This window comes from Macrosteles quadrilineatus, unplaced genomic scaffold, assembly GCF_028750875.1.
Source record: "Macrosteles quadrilineatus isolate MER2022 unplaced genomic scaffold, UCM_ALF_1.0 Scaffold_8__2_contigs__length_117827958, whole genome shotgun sequence".
Classification (NCBI taxonomy): Eukaryota; Metazoa; Arthropoda; class Insecta; order Hemiptera; family Cicadellidae; genus Macrosteles; species Macrosteles quadrilineatus.
The window spans coordinates 58,049,418-58,068,613 of NW_026542601.1; the positions used below are offsets into that span (position 1 = coordinate 58,049,418).

Consider the following 19,196-nt stretch of genomic DNA (forward strand, 5'->3'; position numbering starts at 1 on the left):
GGGCCATCTTCAGGCGATGAAGGAACATAAATATCACTCCGAAGAGGTCGTCATACAGTCCATAAATACGTCACGAGAAACAACACATATATACATTATTTACAAACACACGTGTTTGTAAATAATGTATATATGTGTTGTTTCTCGTGACGTATTTATGGACTGTATGACGACCTCTTCGGAGTGATATTTATGTTCCTTCATCGCCTGAAGATGGCCCCACAGCTGGGCTGAAACCGGTCGCCGCTCATCGGTGATGTCTGATCACTTTGACGGATTAAAGGTATTTTAACCTCTAGATTAATAGAGAGAAAATATAAAAGTGAGAATAACGTGAATTGCAGGTGCTGGATTTGTACTACTTTATCCTCCAGCTAAAATACGTGGTAGTATAGAATAGTAATTATTTGTTTTTAAAATATGTTCAATCAAAACATATACAACAACATCCACTATATGGATACCAAGCCTTTACATGTTAAAGAATATGTTTATGTCTTAATGTGGAATAGAATTATTTAGAGTTTTAGTAAGGACACTTATTAAAAACTACGCATTAATATTGATCAAAATATTTAGGTTATATCTCGTTTCGTATTTAATTTTTGTATGGTATGTCTAAACTGAATGGGACACCAAAATACTTTAGCTACTAATGCATTTTGTTTAAATTTTAATTACAGTAGTAGTTGTACAAAACATTATACAACTGTTATACTACTTCCTAATTCAAATTGGGGATTTTCTACTCTTTTTGTGTAGTCCTACGCCCTTACAAACAAAATTACGAACCCTGGAAACCAAATTTTAACATTCACATGAGTTTGGACAGTGTGATGCAAACCATCATCTTGAGTATATTGAATTGGACATTTGGAGGAGAAATAAGAAATTTTACGATTATAATGAATCAAATATTGCCTACCTGTGAAGCTGTATCTTTTTTACCTTGTGATGCATGTTAAATGTCTAGTATGATAGTAAAAAACACTGATAAGGCTACTTTGTACCCAGGGTTGACTTAGGATATAATCCTAACTTATATTTTTTTATACTGAATAATCATTTCTAGCAACACGGCAACCAAGAACCTAGTTGGTAATTAAAAACATTGCAAAACAAACCGAGGAAATAACAAGAAGAAAATCTAGACATAAATTTCTGAATCTATAATTTACCTAATTCCCAAACTCTATTACTCATGTTAAGCATATCACATTTAGAATAATAATCACCACCTTCAGTCGCAGGTCACAGCATGTTCCAACAATTCGTTAAATCTCGAGTCTCAGTGAAGGGCCCTAGAGGCTCTCGAGACCCTGGAGGCCCTAGAGGGTCCCCGGGCCCTACACCGTGGGAGCTCCAGGAGTTGCTCCTTTGTTAATTAGGCACGAAACTAACCCTTAACCCTGCGATTAATTAAAAACTGAAACCCTGCCTTTGATTCCCATTGAGAATGATAGTTTTAACTCTATTACTCATGTTAAGCATATCACATTTAGAATAATAATCACCACCTTCAGTCGCAGGTCACAGCATGTTCCAACAATTCGTTAAATCTCGAGTCTCAGTGAAGGGCCCTAGAGGCTCTCGAGACCCTGGAGGCCCTAGAGGGTCCCCGGGCCCTACACCGTGGGAGCTCCAGGAGTTGCTCCTTTGTTAATTAGGCACGAAACTAACCCTTAACCCTGCGATTAATTAAAAACTGAAACCCTGCCTTTGATTCCCATTGAGAATGATAGTTTTAATATTGTTTAAGTGTGACAAGTCTCTGACAAGAATTTTTAGGTAGTTCTACATTGTGTGTACTTTAAGCCCAGTAATATAAAAGGTCACTAACCCAATTTGTTAATATTATTTTTACTTCCTATAGTCTCCAAAGAGAAACATCCAATGGAAATCAATCAATGTATCAAAATGTTTTTGCAAACGACTATAAATTCGTTCGTCTAACGGGGCAAAACCACGGAATAGATAATTTATGTTTTTATAACCCACGATATCACCATAGCGAGTTGTTGAGTTTTACAGAATACACAGAATATAATTATTTGTTGATTTGTAAAAAAACACAAAATTATAAATCTCAAAATTAACAAAGTGAAACTGACAATACAAAATGCTTATAAAATGAATATGCAAACATTTATTTAAGTGAGATATCCTGTATTTTATTTTTTTTACAAAACAATTATAACAAACTACAACACTTATGTTTGACATTTTTCCGAATGGCTTAAGCAAATTCTGAAGGTAATAACATTATCTTATGTCTTATGACTATTTTTTTTTTTTTTTTTATGAAGTTTTCTAAGAATTGATTAATCGTTGCACGTAAAACAGGCTACATGAGTTGCATCAAGTAACACGGGATGAATACATTTACAATAAAAGAAGGGCCCTTAAAACCCCATTAATCCTTTGAATTTAAAATATTTCTGGATACTATTATTAGCTTAATAAAAAATCGAAAACATACCTTAAATCATAAATACAATTATTCAAAGAATGTTTGTTATTTTACAAGCATAATGCAGCTGATCACTCCAATGAAAAAACCCGCATATTAAGAGACTGGCTACTTGATTGGATAATTTACCTTACTATAAATTTTGATACGTTTAAGTTTATAGCGGAGGGTTACTTAAAAATTAAATTCACTAAACATTTGTAACCCATTTACAAGAATCAATTTGAAGACATAGTTAGTATTTATGTATTACATATTGTTTACTTAATAAAAACCTACTTAGTAAAAACCGTGCATAAGGTAACAGTTTTAATCAATCATTTTACGTACACGAATAGATTGATTATGTTGCAGTTTGCAGTATCTATTCATAACAGGACGATTCAGCAAGAAACGGTGTATGTGGTGCACCCTAGCGGCAAATGACGCTACTAACTGTGCGCCGACTGGCAGCGCCCCTAGTAGAGAACAACACTACTACTGAGTGCCACATATGCGCTGCTAGCGCTACAAGCTGCGAACTAACGAACTGAGTCGGCAACGCTCAGGTGGTGAATACTGGAACTACTAACTCATTCTCACATGGAGAACGTTCATTCAAACCGATTCAAATTGCTTTGGCTTTGGTAGCCGATTTAGTTCAAATTGCTTTGGCTTTGTTAGCCTATTTAGTTCAAATTGTTTTTACACTATTGCTTCAAAATATCAAACGTTAATTATTATTGATTTTTTCTTCGGTTTTCTGGATTTAAAAAAGTAAGTGGTTGGGAAATGTAAAATCTTTTAGAGTTTTTACTATTACTTAAATTAAAAGAGCGATCTTGTTCTGTTCTCAATTAAGTATCTCAATCATGTATCTCACTACAAAATAACCTTTATTTGATTATAATTCAGGATCTTAAAATAAAGAAAATTGATTCTGCAAATTGCAATTTATTTTACAGCGTTGTGTTGTATGTTGTCTGCCCTAGCCATCAGATTATTGTTCTCAATTCGTGACTTGGGATTAATTTATATAGGCTGTATAAAAAAAACATATTTAGGTGTAACAATATAATGTTTAATGGTATAACCTAAGTTTAGTGTGTGTTGTAAAGAATCGATATTTTGCGATTGCTAAACACAATAGTTTCATACCAAACACCTTTAAAACGACGTAAACATAAACGACATAAACATGACAAGTAAGTATCACACTTTTGACAATATGACCAGTGCTGTAATTCAAGGAATTTTCATATAATTAATTACATAAGATAAGTATGTGAATGAAAATATTCAAAGCAGTTGCGTTTAGACCAATGATAAACACCAAATTAGTAAGAAGAACTACTATTTTTATGATGTTACTATGTGAAAAATTAAAGCACAATCTTTTACTTTATTGTGTAGTATTTTAGACAACGCAACCAGGCCAGGAACAACTATGATTGAATGGCTAAACAGTTTAAGTTAACTACTTGGAAGTTATTTATTTTAATTTTAGCATTGACTATATGTATAGTCAATGATTTTAGTAAATTGTAGGATACTATGATTGATCTATCCCACAAACCCACACATTTTCACGCCTTTCACACATTTTCACAATACGAGGCGGATAATATACTCCCATAATCAATTTAATAAAATAAATCTGTAGCCTACAAAGAGCCAGCCAGTATCATTTGTGCACAGTGCATGCTGTGCATTATGTATTCTGTATAACACAACAGACCGATGACAAAGCGAGAAAGCCATAAAACAACAAGATGGCGCAGAGATTGTCTCACTTCCGGTGGAACACAAACGCTAATGTCTGCGTGCGCCACCGGAAGTGCTGTAGAATGTGGTGTGTCAGATGGCACCAATGTAACCACCAAAACTGACGCACAACACAGAAACTGCACAGATGATAGGGAGGGTGGGTTGAGGGAACAAAAGCATATGAAAAGGATAATTTTAATTTGTGAAGAATCGAAGACACATTTTGTGTACTACTCACACTTAATCCACTAAAACTAATATTACTCAACAATGTCATGGTGGAATAGTAGAATGGGGGCTGAATTTAGAATACTGTAATTAAACGTTTTAGCAATGGCTGTACAAGGAAACTCAACATATGCTCTCTCTCCACCATTATGTTTTTTTATAAAGTTTCTCATATAAAGATAAATGTTAAGCCACCAAAATTCCTATTGTTGGGATAATCATTTTAAAATTCTCGAGGGGGTGAATTGATGTTAACGTAAAATGTATACTTAAAATGGTTTACAATACCTGCATATAGTAATCCTTTGTTGCTGATTTAGGCAACTAGTTTCGGTTCTTGTTTTGAACCATCTTCAGGCCTCAAGGTGTCAAGTGATCACTTCATTCATAGGTCGTTAACAGAGTTCAATAAATAAAACATATACAAAACACGATACACGGAACGGACACACATTACAAAAAACACGAAAAACACGAAGGGACATTGACAAACGATTGTGACCGGGCTGAGGTAAAGTCTAGACTGGTGGTCAAAGTGGTCTATTGGCGTTGTCTCTGTCTTCTTATCACCGGTGCGTGTTCATTCATTCATTGTTTCCCTCCAGTATCCTTATAGCTGTGTTGTAAATATAGTTGGATTGGAAGGAGAGTTTATCGTTCAAAACATTTTGATGGTCAGCTTTAACTGCTCTGTATATTTCAAACTCTTCCAATGTGTTTCTGGTTAGACGGTCCTGCGAGAAATGTAAAAGTAGTTGCCTAAATCAGCAACAAAGGATTACTATATGCAGGTATTGTAAACCATTTTAAGTATAATACAGTAATCCGGAGGCTAAACAACTATTTTAAAAGTAAAATGTATGTTGAATTACAACATTTCCAACACAAACTGAAGTTCGTACTTTAGGTATCCTAAACATTTTGTGTACGAGAGAAAGTACCAAACCTGCTATAAACTTCAACTTTTGATGAGAAAGTGTGTAGTGGAATACTGTAATTCCGAAATGCTGTATAAACATTTTAAGAATATAATTTATCCATCGACGTTTAAGTTATTGAACAACGACTTCTATGAGAGGAACTAAGAGAGGGATTTAAATCCCACGAATATTTTCTGTCTTCTATCAAAAATGACAAATGTAAAATCTTTCCTAAAATAGTCTATCTATCTATCTTCTTCTAATATATAAAATTCTCGTGTCACAGTGTTTGTCTGCAAACTCCTCCGGAACGACTTCACCGATCGTTATGAAATTTGGTGTGTAAATTCTGTAGGTATGCGAATAGGACGTAAACTATTTCCCGTTTCGAAATTCTTAAAAGGGCTCCGCCCCAGTGGCTCTGGAGTTTCCCATGTTAACCTTATGAGAAATGGAATTAATGAATCTTAACAGCTGTTTCAATTAAACAAGTTGGTTCTGTTCTATGATGTTCAATGGCGTTAAAGTTACAAGGATTAGCGTAGCGAACGAGCTCCAACCTAAAGGTGAGTGAGCGTAGCGAACGAGCTCCAACCTAAAGATGAGTGAGCGTAGCGAACGAGCTCCAACCTAAAGGTGAGTGAGCGTAGCGAACAAACTTCAACCAGGACGTGATTGAGCCATGCGAACGAGATAATCTTGAAAATTAAGAAGTTAAACGGGGCAAAGCCCGCGGGTTACAGCTAGTAGGCTATACAAAAGAAAGTAAAATTACCAGATATAACTTCGTAATTTCCTAATTATATTACCAGTACAGTACTATTAATATTTGAGATAACAGAATGCTAGTTTGTAATTTAATCGAAACCCAACATTAAGCTAGTTCAAGTGGCGATTCTTGGAAAAGGATTGATTTTAACACTTTTATTTGTTAACATAAAATGTTATTACCGTACTATTAAAGCTGCTTGCTTTAGAATTCCGATAAAGTATTAAAGGCTTAAAAGATGATCTGTTATTTTTCTTGTAGATAGAAGAGTTCTCAAATCTGATAGAAACTAAAGAGGAACCTTTTGACATTGAGTGACATTATTTAACACTTCTTTAAAATCTGGTTTTCAATCAAGTAAGAGTACATTCCACCGACAAAGAAGAACCACGCAAGTATATAGTTTCCAAGTACAGAATTTATTTTCAGGAAATCACTTTACCCTAATATGTTTTTTTACAAACACGTATACTTCTTCATGAATATTCATAAATACGAATTCCATTACCACCATCTAAGGTTAGACTTCGCCGTGAATTAAAATAAATCGTTGGAGCAAACTTAACATTAACATTGACGTCTGAAAACTTAGCCATTTATTGAGAATAAAGGCGATCTCCGAAGGACATGGTCATTATGACTTTTGTACCTCGTTAGACCACACGGGGGTGAACACGAATGGGCTTCAATCCTTGTGGAGGGGGGAGGGGGGGGCACACGCCTTGGTGCTTATGTTAATGGCCGCAATGCTCCATATCTTATACACTGGGTGATGAATTCCAATATCCAATTAGATTTAAATACTGGATATCCGAACAATTAATGTTGATGTATTAGAACATTTAGTAACGTATGGGAGTATAAACAAAATAATTAAATAATTCCACTGGCACCTGACGGAATAACTAACATACTGACACATATCACTCCAGTCACAGTTCCGTTGCAGTCAAGATACAGTTCAGTTTCAGTTGTATCTGTAATTTCTCAGTCAAGCCTCACACTGTTATTTCTCAGTCATTTGGTTTCAGTCAGTCTTCCGTCACTTTATTTAAAAGTGGTATAACATACAAAATTTTGTAATTGAAACACAATATTCTATCAAATTTTGGCCGTTCATTTGGTTCATTCTTACAAACAGAACTTAAAATACAAACACAATCATTGAAATAACAAAACACTATTTCCTAACCTCAAACACGTCCGTCAGGTGACCGAACAATCCAAAAATATCGGTGGAAAGAAATCTAAAATTGACTGACGGACTTGCGCCGGATTAGTGTAGATAACGCAATAGAAATCACTAAAGAATATTTTGGTTGACTGTGACGTGACTGATATGTCTGAACTGTGACGTTCCAGGACTGATATGTGTGCATGGACCTTTAGAATGACACGCAAAACGTAGGCTAATTAATCAGTCGAAGGTTACAATTTAAACACAGGTTATCAGCGTCTGAGAAAATAACACCTTTTTAACGAGTAATGTTGTTGGTTAGTTGGATGATCTAAAATTTTATCAACTAAAATAATAAAATTTTATTACACAGCGAAATGTCGTTTTATCTTTTTAGCTAAACTGTTTGGTATATTCTGGCATTTACTAACTTAGTTGAAAATTGAAGAACTTTTTTTAGTGGGCCCAATTTTTTTATTAATTAATTAAATTGAATAATAAACAAAAGATGCACCAACTAATAAAACCCCTCAAGTGAACCCGTTGCACCTTACGAGCCTTGGAAAATGAGAGAGAAAAACAATACAATCATATTGCAATGTGAACTATTGCTAATACAAAATAGTAAATTAAGTAGCCAATACTATACAGTCCAATCAATTTATCTTTGTAAAAGAATTATATTAAACACTAAAACATTCACAGAACATGTTCATCCGCCGACAAATGGATCCTGTTGCTCCTTCTGCGGAGACGCTGCTAAAGTACGCGTCATTTCCCATAATGCACCGGTAATGCGTCCATCGCTCTACAATGACAAGGGAATATTTAACCGACCCCTACTGGCCCTAAATGTAAGGTGGCCAGGTCCAAATTCACCAACATTTTTGGGGTCGTTTCTAATGTCCAAATTCACCAACTTTCTACCTTTAGCAGGTACGATATTTCTCCCGGCGGGCGGGGAAGGAATTCCCTCCGAATAGTTTGCCAACGCCTGCTCCGTCTCGTCTCGGCGAGAGTGTACTGTAACCTAACCTAACCTAACCTAACCTAACCTAACCAAACCAAACCTAACCAAACCTAACCTAACCTAAAGCTGTCTGAAACAATCACAGCTTAAACAGTACTATTAGGGCTAAGCAGTACACTCTCGCCGAGACGAGACGGAGCAGGCGAGGGCAAACTATTCGGAATTCCTTCCCCGCCCGCCGGGAGAAATATCGTACCTGCTCCAGGTAGAAAGTTGGTGAATTTGGACATTATTTAGAAACGACCCCAAAAATGTTGGTGAATTTGGACGTAGCCATGTAAGGTATTGGTCGTCAGATCTTAGAGGTTAGTACAAATCTGGGTAGTACAAACCAAACAGATAACAACACCTTCCTACCTTACCTACCCTAAGGATGGGTTTTTATCTATAATTATGATAAAATTTAATACAGATTGGACACTATACGCGTATTTTACTTTGTCCTACAACTTTTCAAGATAGTTAATGTTTGATTACATCAAGTTTTCCTTTTATAAAATCAATAACTAAATGGCTAATAACTAAATGATGTTAATCAATGTTATGAGTAAATAACTGGCTAGCGAAAAGATGGAGTATTAGCTTAGCACGTTTTTACTTTGTGTAGTAATTACGTATTTCTGCCTTACAATGACTTTAGTCTACACCTAAAAGGCTCCAGTTAAATCAAAATAATAATCAAAATGTATCTATTGCCGATTTATTTGCGATTGTGAGCTTTTAGCGAATTTCCCTATAGGGAAGTAGCTATTACCGTAGGTGGCACGGTAAGACCTAGACCCGGGACCGATTTACTTTTTCATTTTGATGTCCCCAGAGGCCAAAAACACCATTTGTTCAAATTTTTATATATGTATATATATATATATAGACTTATATATATATATATATATATATATATATATACGTCCGTGAACGCGATAACTTGAGTAATTTTTGTCCGATTTTGATGAAATTTGGTTTAAAGGTGTAAAGCGGGATAAACTTGAATGAGTTCGCGAACCAGCACGATCGGACCATGGGAACGGGGCTTTACGGGGGCTTTTATGGGGTAAAAATTGGTTTTTCTCACTTTTGACCCTCAAAACACAAAATTTCCCGATTTCTCTTTAGACCTTTTTAAAGAGCTTAAAAAAAACAAATAATTTAGTATATAAAAGAATTTTTGTTCTATTATTAGTAGCGGAGAAAATAAAAAAAATTGTAAATTTAAAATTCCCATGTTATTTTTATGGAGAATATTGTCAAATGTTGTAGTTTGCTTGTTTATGGATATATTTTGATCAAACTTGGCAAATTTATTTATTTTGTACTAAGCTATCTATATTTTACTCAAAAACACACTTTATTAGTTTCCTTGTAGCAGCAAACCTAGGTACTCGTTAAACCTAATGTAATTAAAATATATTTAACTGAAAATCAATTCAGACAAATGGAAATTCGCTTAGTCGGCAGGTTTGCTGCGGCGGGGGTATTTTATAATTCCACGTCTCGTTACGTGCCCAAAACTCCGAAACTTGTTAATATTAATGTGTAACTGAAAAATGTATGTAATAAGTTATTTAGGTTGGAATTTTAAGAGTTAAGTTAAACAAACTAGACATAATACCTTGTTCCAACCAAACCAAAAGCCACGCCAAATAGTAACCTTGTAAATAAATCACAGAAAATTAAGATATTAATTTCTTACTTACTTAATTCCCTGTGATAATGGTATATAAATAACTACTATGCTAGCGGAAATAAATTAAACTTGGGGTGAATAACAACCTGGTAGCTAAACCAGGCCAGAGAATCCTAGAAACTTGGTGTTAATCTTTAGTAAATCTAGCAGATAGCTAGGATTTATTAGTATTAATTCCTATGAATGACCAATATGAACGTTGTTTACTTGTAAGTTTCAGACTTTGTTTAACAGGAATATTACTCGCCATAGCTGAATAAAGGATTAATCATGATTACAATACAAAGCTGATGAAATATAATATTTAAAGTATATTGTATTATGTATAATGTGAAAAATATGCCAAGTAACTTATAACTAGTATGGGAATAAGAAGTAGTAAAGAAACTTAGAAACTGTACCCACTATTATTTCGTAGCAAAACTATATGAGACGGTTGCTTGGCTGATAAATATATCAATTAGCAAGTGAAAAGTGTAAGCCAATGTAGCAAATAGCTGTACCTTAATATTTAACTGTAGCAGTCTGGTAGGGATTATTCAGTCATTACTCAGTCGAAATGTAAACTTTTCTAATTCACGTAATGTAAAATAACTACAGCACTCTTAAACTTCTGACGAAACACACTCCAAACACATTTGTATCAATTACGAAAACTCTAACATTCACTACGACGCACAGCTAGATTCAGGATTCAACTAGAAAGAAGATAGTTACGAACTGTATCAATTGTCGACAATGAAACATCAGCTGATCACTGGGTTACAAGTGTACCAACCTTCTAACACTAATTACCTATCTGTTTCGGCTATTGCATTTCAACTATGGTGTAACTTTTGAACAAATATGAGTGGAGTGTATGCTTTATAACATGTTGACGTTTTGGACCGTTCCCTTACACAAATAACGGAATAACATTCCTATATCGTCGACATTAACGAAAATAACATACAAATTAATACACAAAAGATAGATTGTAGGTGTGAGACTTGTTTCATACAATATAAATAGTGTTATATTTCTCAAAATAAATTTGCCATTTTCAATAGACACACAAATGAAGATTGTCGGACGCTTTTAGTTCATGTTAATTGTTTAGTAAATGCTATGAAAATACTGTGAAGAAAACAATGATGGAGAATCTTCAAATAAAGATAATTAATTTACTCAAATACCTTTTTATGATTAAATAGTTGGTATAAACCCTGCCAGTTGCTTGAACCATCATAGATAATTTAATCTCTTCCTTAGAATACAAAACTACCACTAAATGATAAATGATTAAATGACAATTTTAAATTTTAAAATTGATAATTAAAATAATCATTACTGTCCATTATTTTAATATTTGTTGATTATTATGTTTTAGACACGGTTAAAGAATATCACGGCGCCGGTAGGCAATAATGATGCTGTCTCTATATCACGTCCTGAGAAATGAAGGCGCAATATGGAACCTATGACTAAATAATATTGGTGAAAGTGCATTATTTATTTTTTCTACATAACTGCTTAGTCCCTCCTGATTGTATATTTTATATTGATACAATTTTTTTTATGGACAAGACACATTAAATTGCTGTAAATGTGTTTAATGTATCGCCTTGGTTATAACATGTTGTTTATGGATGTCAATAAATAACGATAAAATAGGTACTCTGTTAAATATCAATACCAACATCAAATAATTAAGATGGGGACGCCACTATGTATGTATTTTAACCCAAATATGAGTGAAGGATGAGTGTATGATGAGAAATAACGTATCAACCTATTCAATATTATAAAAGATTAGGTAGAACTTTGTTGGTATTTTTTCAAAAGAAAGAATTAGATTGTTTAAGAAAAAATGACTTACCTTTTCAAAAGGTTATCCAATTAAAATTCTCACTCCCCAAGGTATCTTCCTGAAAACACAAACACTCATAATACAACGTTGGATGGGAAAATTAACATATGATAAATCTCTCTAATTTTGGCAAGAGTTTTGTAAAAACTTATTTCTAGGCTACATTACATTTAAAATTATGTATGTCTTATGAGAAATGTCAAAAGTGATGGACAGTATATTACCATACGAGGGTTGTATATAAATATACAAATCCCGGTACATTTATCACAAAAAAACTACTGATGTACGACAACTGATGAATCGATCAAACCTGATAAAAATCCTTTGTCATTTGTTTAGTGGTGAACAAAAAAGAGAACAATGGAAGCAAAATAATAAAACTATAAATGGCAATAAAACACGGCCAATGACAATGGAACAAGCGGCGGCGGTGTCTGTGTTGATGTGACGAGACTGTACCATACATCACGTGTACACTGTACACGCCCTACGAGACTGTACCTGTACCTTGTACATGATTTTATATAACTGTGGATAAATAGTATTTACGTACAAGTTGTACATGGTACAAGTTTCACGATTTGGAAATCTTTGGTTTTTATTATTTGCACATTTCTCTTAAATGTCCTCCTTTTTGGTAGGACATTTAAAAATATAAACACTAGGCCACTATAAAGTATGTAAGAACATTAACGGTTACTGAAATAAGCGTTTAAGGAACTGAAATAGGTATGTGACGATAGTTAAATCTACATAAATAAAATTACAGGGTTTTCTGTACATTAATTAGGTAGATTAGATCCGTTCATTCAGTAGTTTTTGATTTTTTTTGTTTCATAGCCGAAACGAGTCTTATCTTCATTCATGTCTATCCATCTAAATGTGTGTCTGTGTCACTAGAATACAAATTTTTCTGCCTAATCCGGGAAAACTAGAGCACGGATAACTAGGGTGTTTGGCGAAAATTTTAAATGTATCTATTTAAATATTACATCAACACACACGGTAAACATACAATCACCCTAAAATTGCGTTACAATAAACAGAACATGATTGTAACAGTAATAGATCATGATGTGACAGTGTTTTCAACAGTAACAATGAAGTCACAGCGTAGCCACATGTTCGCACAGCCATGCCTAATTATGCAGCTCCGATATGCACGGGCACATTTTATTCATCCATAGTGTTCATAATTCAAACAGCATAAACACTCGCGGTGGCCACATGTCACTATTTCTCTGTGAATCTGTCCCATAGACAAACTCTAGTGCGTGTTGTTTTATTTTATTGGGGATTCATCACGATTTGTATTTTTGTTTACTTGTTAATTTTTTATCTTAAATGTAGGCACAATTTAAGCAAATAGATAGTATGTGTTTTAATCTTACTGGATAGGATTCCACAGTCACTTCAGGAATCGAGGTTTCTGGTAACGACCGTGTCAAAATCGGCAAATCACTTTCACTCACCAAACTTTCGGCCTATATGTAGAGTCAATTATATTAATTCATCTATGGTAGAGTACCATGTGAGAAAAAGGGATTCGTCGTTTTTGACTATATAGTCGTCCCCAGGAGACCACGACTATATAGTATGCAGCGGAATGGTTATAGTGCTAACGACCATGTAGTTCCCAGTTTAATTGTAACAAAGGCAGTATTCAAATCTTAGTCAATATAAAAGTTAAATATGGCACCTCATTTGATTCTACACAAACTCAACATTATTTTTAGCCTAAAATACGTTAAAATGTCACTGTTTTAGTGAACGAGAAGTGATCACATTGTGATCCCGGCCATACATTGTTTCGTAGATAGAGTATCATAATTATATGCTTGGCTGTATTTTTGTATCAACCTTTTAAGTACTAGATATGCCTTATGTTTATAAACACTTTACTAAATTATACTAAAAATAAAATATATAATTATTTGTTATCGTAAATTGGTTAACTTTGGATAAAAAAAAAACATAAAGTAAATGTTTACTTTTATGTTTTATATACTTGTTTGCAACCTTTTAGGCTGTTTAGAGTTACCAAATTGAAACAAACTATGTAAACAGTGGTTTAAATGAGTCGCCGTATCGCATCATAACCATGTGTATTTAGGTTTGCAGTGAAACAGAATACAAATACGTGGTTCATATACAGAGTGATATGCAATGCAACAAATGAGACTGTCATTTCTCCGGTGTACAATAGTTTTGATGTAAATGTATTTTTTTTAAATAACTTATAAATAACACTTGAAATTCCATTGGTGTCAGCAGGCACTAACACAGAACACACTGAGAAGTTGAAGTTATGAGAGGTTCCATTTGCCAGGCGCTGCAGGCAAAATCAGTGCAGTAGCTGAATCACATAGGGGAGAAATGAAGGCGCGACTCACGAATCTAAGTCCTTTGCGATGCGGTAAGTTGTGGAGTTAAGCGTTAACTCAGACGTAGTTATTACTTATGTCATGGATAATAATGCATTGGGGGTTCTCTTCCTCAATAAAAAATAATAAAAAGAATTTATCGACTAATTAGATTAATAGAAAAAAACTATGGAAGTGGTAAAAGACAATATAAAAAATGTTTACTATTGCATTGTCTATAACGTTTTGCAACTGTACGGTTATATTAATTTTGGTTGTAGTTATTCCAAAATTAACCTAAATATTTTTTATATTTCACCAAAACCACATAACAATATATGCTATGAATTCCTACAGTCAAATCTAAACCTATTATTTATTGCCAAAAGACTAATTAGCTCAACTGACCCTCTGCTCCAATAGTATATCCTGTACCTCAACTGCTGTTCAATAGCGGCCCAAAGCAGTAATTATGCTACAAAGCCTAGTTTAGCTGTCTTCCTGCCTCTTCAGTTTGTTAAAAGCGCTAAACAAACATACTCTGATACAGCCACTTTATACCAATACGAAATATGTTCAAATGTGAGCATAGATTATACAATGTTCATAGTGAAGTCTTGTAAGGCAAAAATATTTAGGCTTATAATCATCAGGTCTTGAATGAGTAAATAAGATTTTAAATTGTTCGTTCACAACGTATTTCTAAATTTGTATTAACCTAAAACTACCATGGAGTCACTACTACCAAAACTACCATAGTTTAAGCCAACTGACCATTTAAACATTTTTATTTGAGGGGTTTAATGCATTAGTTAATTCAGTACACTTGTTTAGAAGTCAAATATTAACAAAATTACAATCAAAACTATTTGGCATACGAGTATTTGGCATACATACGAGTATTTATTTTAAGTTACACGTTCTTGCGAATTTATTTTATTCGTTACTCTACATACACACTTCGGTGAGATGAACACAGACTGTACTACAATCATAACATGGGCAGACGTGTACTTAGTAGTTTGGACGCTCATTGTCATCACACTCAGTGTCAATGACGTTTACATGTTCTGCTGTGATTTCATCGTAAAGCTTTAAGGTAGATCAAACTTCCAGACGTCGTATGACCAACTTAGTTGTAAGTGCATTTATAATTGACTTTTTGTCAGACTGAACAATATAAATACACTTTCAGTCGTGAACCAATTTGATTGTATCCTGTTCAAACAAAGCATTTAGCATAAAATCATGCTAGGGATAACATGTCACCATATTAAGGGTTATTATAGTTTTAAAATAATTGTCTTAAACAATATAACTAACTGTCTTTTGATAAGCAAGTAGACTTTTATCTTGTTGTAAATCTGAAGTTTGGGTTAATATACCTGAATCCTGTGTTATGTTGTTTATGTCCAAGTTTTGCATTTACTTTATGTGGATAGCTTTGGCACCTAGTTCAATACCAATACATGCAGCAGTGACAGGGTGCCGGGAGGGGGGGGGGTGATAGTGAGGAGTTTCATGGGGGTATAACTTGGGTTTTGAGAAGTACCCGAGCGCGAGATCCGAGGAAGCGCCATTGTCCGCTCAAAATGTCCCCTAACGATTCCCAACTTTTCTATAGAGAATAAATATCAATCTTACCGTCTAATGTTGAATACGGCTTTTTACGAGGTCCCTTTCACTGCGGCCTTTCATCCCCTGACTCAGTGCACCCTTTATCAACCCCGTAGTTACTGTATAATGCTGAATTACACCTTACATTATATGAATTTATGTTCACCCACATATTTGGTTAAACGGATTTAGTAATTTAAAAAGAATCATTCGATGGTTTTCAAAAAAGTGAATTTATTTTTATTCTATAATTTATTTTTATGTATTCGTACACATCTATTCTCCAAACGTTTACGAAAAGTGTCTGCGAATTTTGTGCCTCAATGATATAAATTGCGTAACATTTTACTTTATAAAATATGGTGTATTTAAAATTATTGCAATAACAAGTACATATAAAATGTTTGATACAATAGCCTATAAACTAGCCTATAATAACTTCTTAGTTTTTGTGCCATAACTAAAACATTATTTTGTAGCCTTCAAAACAATTATATCACTATGATTTATGCAGAGAGTCAACAAATTATACAATTGAAAACCCCTCACAATCCGAATTCCCTGCACAACCCATATTGTTTCAATTCGCATGCGAAACGCGAAATGAAAAATCTGCCACTTTAGAGGAGGGGTCAAATGGAATCAAGATTGAAAAATACGGCTCTCCAGAGCAGAAGTGAGCCTGCCCATTGCGGCCATGGTAAACATTAAACACCCGATCTGCAGGGTGGACGGGGGATGGGTGACACCCCAATCGGTTATCGAATTCAATTTAAAACGGTCATAAGCGGGACAGATAAGTTTGACTGCGTTATGGTTTATACCTCCCCTCACCCCACTTCACCCGCGACTAACCGCTACTATGTAATCTGGCGGGAAGACAAGTGTTCCATTTGGCGGGTAATTATTGTACCCGCCGTAACTGGCCGGAAAGTGAGATAAGGTGGACGTTTACCAGTTTAATCGATTCTTAATCCTGTTTTACGAGTTTGCTTAAAAGTAAATGTTGTAAAATATAGCTTTCGTAGAAGTTGGTTTTGTAATTATTGAGCCGAGGGTTTTTTATATAGCCTATATATTTAGTTACGGTACGAGAGGGTAGAAACATTTTAAGTGATTTATTGATATTATAGTGTAAAGTTACATCTAAACAACTTTCACTTTTCTAGTTGTTTCAGTCTTTAAGTATCTTTTCATGAACATAATGAACTAGATACTAAACAACTTTGTATAACTGTATAAACGTATAGGATAGATTGTATTCAAAATATAGACTGACTCACCTATAAAATCAAGTGATTATGAATATAGCCTTTGACTATTGATCCACTAGTCAATGAAATAACATGAGTTGACTTTAAAACCAAAATATGTTTCTTCAACCTAAATAACGTTACAACTATTGTGATTTCCAGGTAAACTACTTTTTTCAAGATAATAAAGAATGGCTGGCTGTGAAAAAGATCTTGTTACACTCCTTTAGTTGCACTTATTTACATCTGGCGGAGATGGAGCTACGTTAAGTGTTCAAAGTCCGCAGTTCATAAATATAAGGATACATAGCAATTTGAATGGTAAAAGTTGTCGTGTGATGCTTTACGAAAACATAAACAACAACAAACACCCCTCTGATAAAAACTGAACGCCTTACTCCAACTGTTTACGGAAAGAGCTACACTTGAATGAGACCTCCCCATAACATACTCCACGCCATCGATGACTCACGCGAATTAAATGCCAAAGTTGTCGAGTGATAATCGGCGCGGTGAAGTTGATAAAGAAAACGATCGCCATCGGCATTGTGGCGTGTCGAACAATGCCCCGCGCGCGTGACGCCACAAAAGCCCATGGCCTATTCAACACAAGAAAGAAGTATTCTCCCGCTTTTATCACAATTCATACATCGCCCCTGTCCCCCTCCACCCACCCCCATCTCTTCCCAGCTGATTATTTATTTTCCCCGACAAAACCCACGTGAAAGTTGTTTTCATTTCGATTGAAGGAGCGCCGCTCGCCACAATGGTATGATAATAACGGGCCGATGAAACGTTAGTTGACACGGACACAATACAGATCGATACTATGTTAACTCTATCCTCGCCCTCGGATACAATACAATACAATGTACCGTCGACGGATTGCGATAACGTTCAATTGCATTAAATAACATGTATGTTCAATTTGTATTTGGATTAATTTTCAAAATATATTAGGAATAATTTAGATATTGTTTTGGTATTTTTTTACCAAGGGGTATTTCGGTCCTCTGTTACCGTGGGGAGTAGAGAGTAAGAACTGCACCGCTCTTATCTATCTATCTATGAATCTATCTATAATATTATAAAGAAGATGTGGTGTCCGTGTGTATGTCTGTTTGTACAATCTAACGCATAAACCACTGAACCAATACTTAAACCATACACAGATAAAACTACAGCTCTCTCTGACATAGGGTACTGGTTTCATTCTGACATAGGGTTCTGCCCCTTGGCTTTCCAAGTCCCGAGGTGAGAGTTTTAAAAGTAAATATTGATCGGTCACAGTCGCTCACAGTGTTTCATTGTAAACAAGCAGCACTGTCAAATTCACATTATTTCACAATATTCCACGCAACCGATTGAAACAAATGAAATACTACAGTATTTTGGTAGCAGCATGAATTTACAACTATTAAATCAGCTGTGTCTATAAAAACATTCTAATCATAATGTGTATTTAGGAAAGAAGTGTTTGTAAGCTGTCTATCTAGTGTACATGCACCCAAGTTACCATGTATTTTACATGTATATGATGCAGTTTGCAGGACCTTTGAAATATTAATTAGAAGGTGAAAAACGTTTTTTAAGCCTGGGCAACTTTTAACGCGTTTAAAATTAAAGGCATGCGTGATTCTTCAGCCACTGGCGTAGACACTTACAATTTTCAATTAATAGCTATTTGTGTTTAAGGGCACAAAGTACATCATTGCCGCTCTAGAACTGTAGATGGCCGCACGAAGCTTTAACTGCGAGCGGCCATACATTTTGAGAGTGGCAATAAATGTTTGTGCTCGTAATACACACGAGATTTATCCTACCACTACAATTAACTTATAGTAACACACAGATTAACTTTTTAGATGTATATAAAATGTCATTTAGGCTATGTTTGTTTTAAGGCTATGTTATTTCTTACCGGTTGTTACCTAACGTAACAGATCCGCGGATGTGGTTAGTCTAGAAATGACAACTGGGAAATCAGCTGATTTAGCGAGCGGGAATGATCTATTGCCGCTCTAGAGTGGCAATGAGGTATTTTGTGAATTGTTTACAGGTATGACAATGTGACCAATTCCATGCAG

The 19,196-nt window shown here is 34.7% G+C and overlaps 1 long non-coding RNA gene across 1 annotated transcript in view; it reads right to left on the bottom strand.

The window, feature by feature from the left end:
* The window catches only part of LOC129001840 (uncharacterized), a 187,290-nt gene that overhangs the window by 104,177 nt on the left and 63,917 nt on the right, over positions 1 to 19,196 (bottom strand). The window contains exon 2 of the long non-coding RNA XR_008491502.1: positions 11,883 to 11,931. This is a non-coding gene — a long non-coding RNA (uncharacterized LOC129001840). The remainder of the gene's footprint in view (positions 1 to 11,882; positions 11,932 to 19,196) is intronic.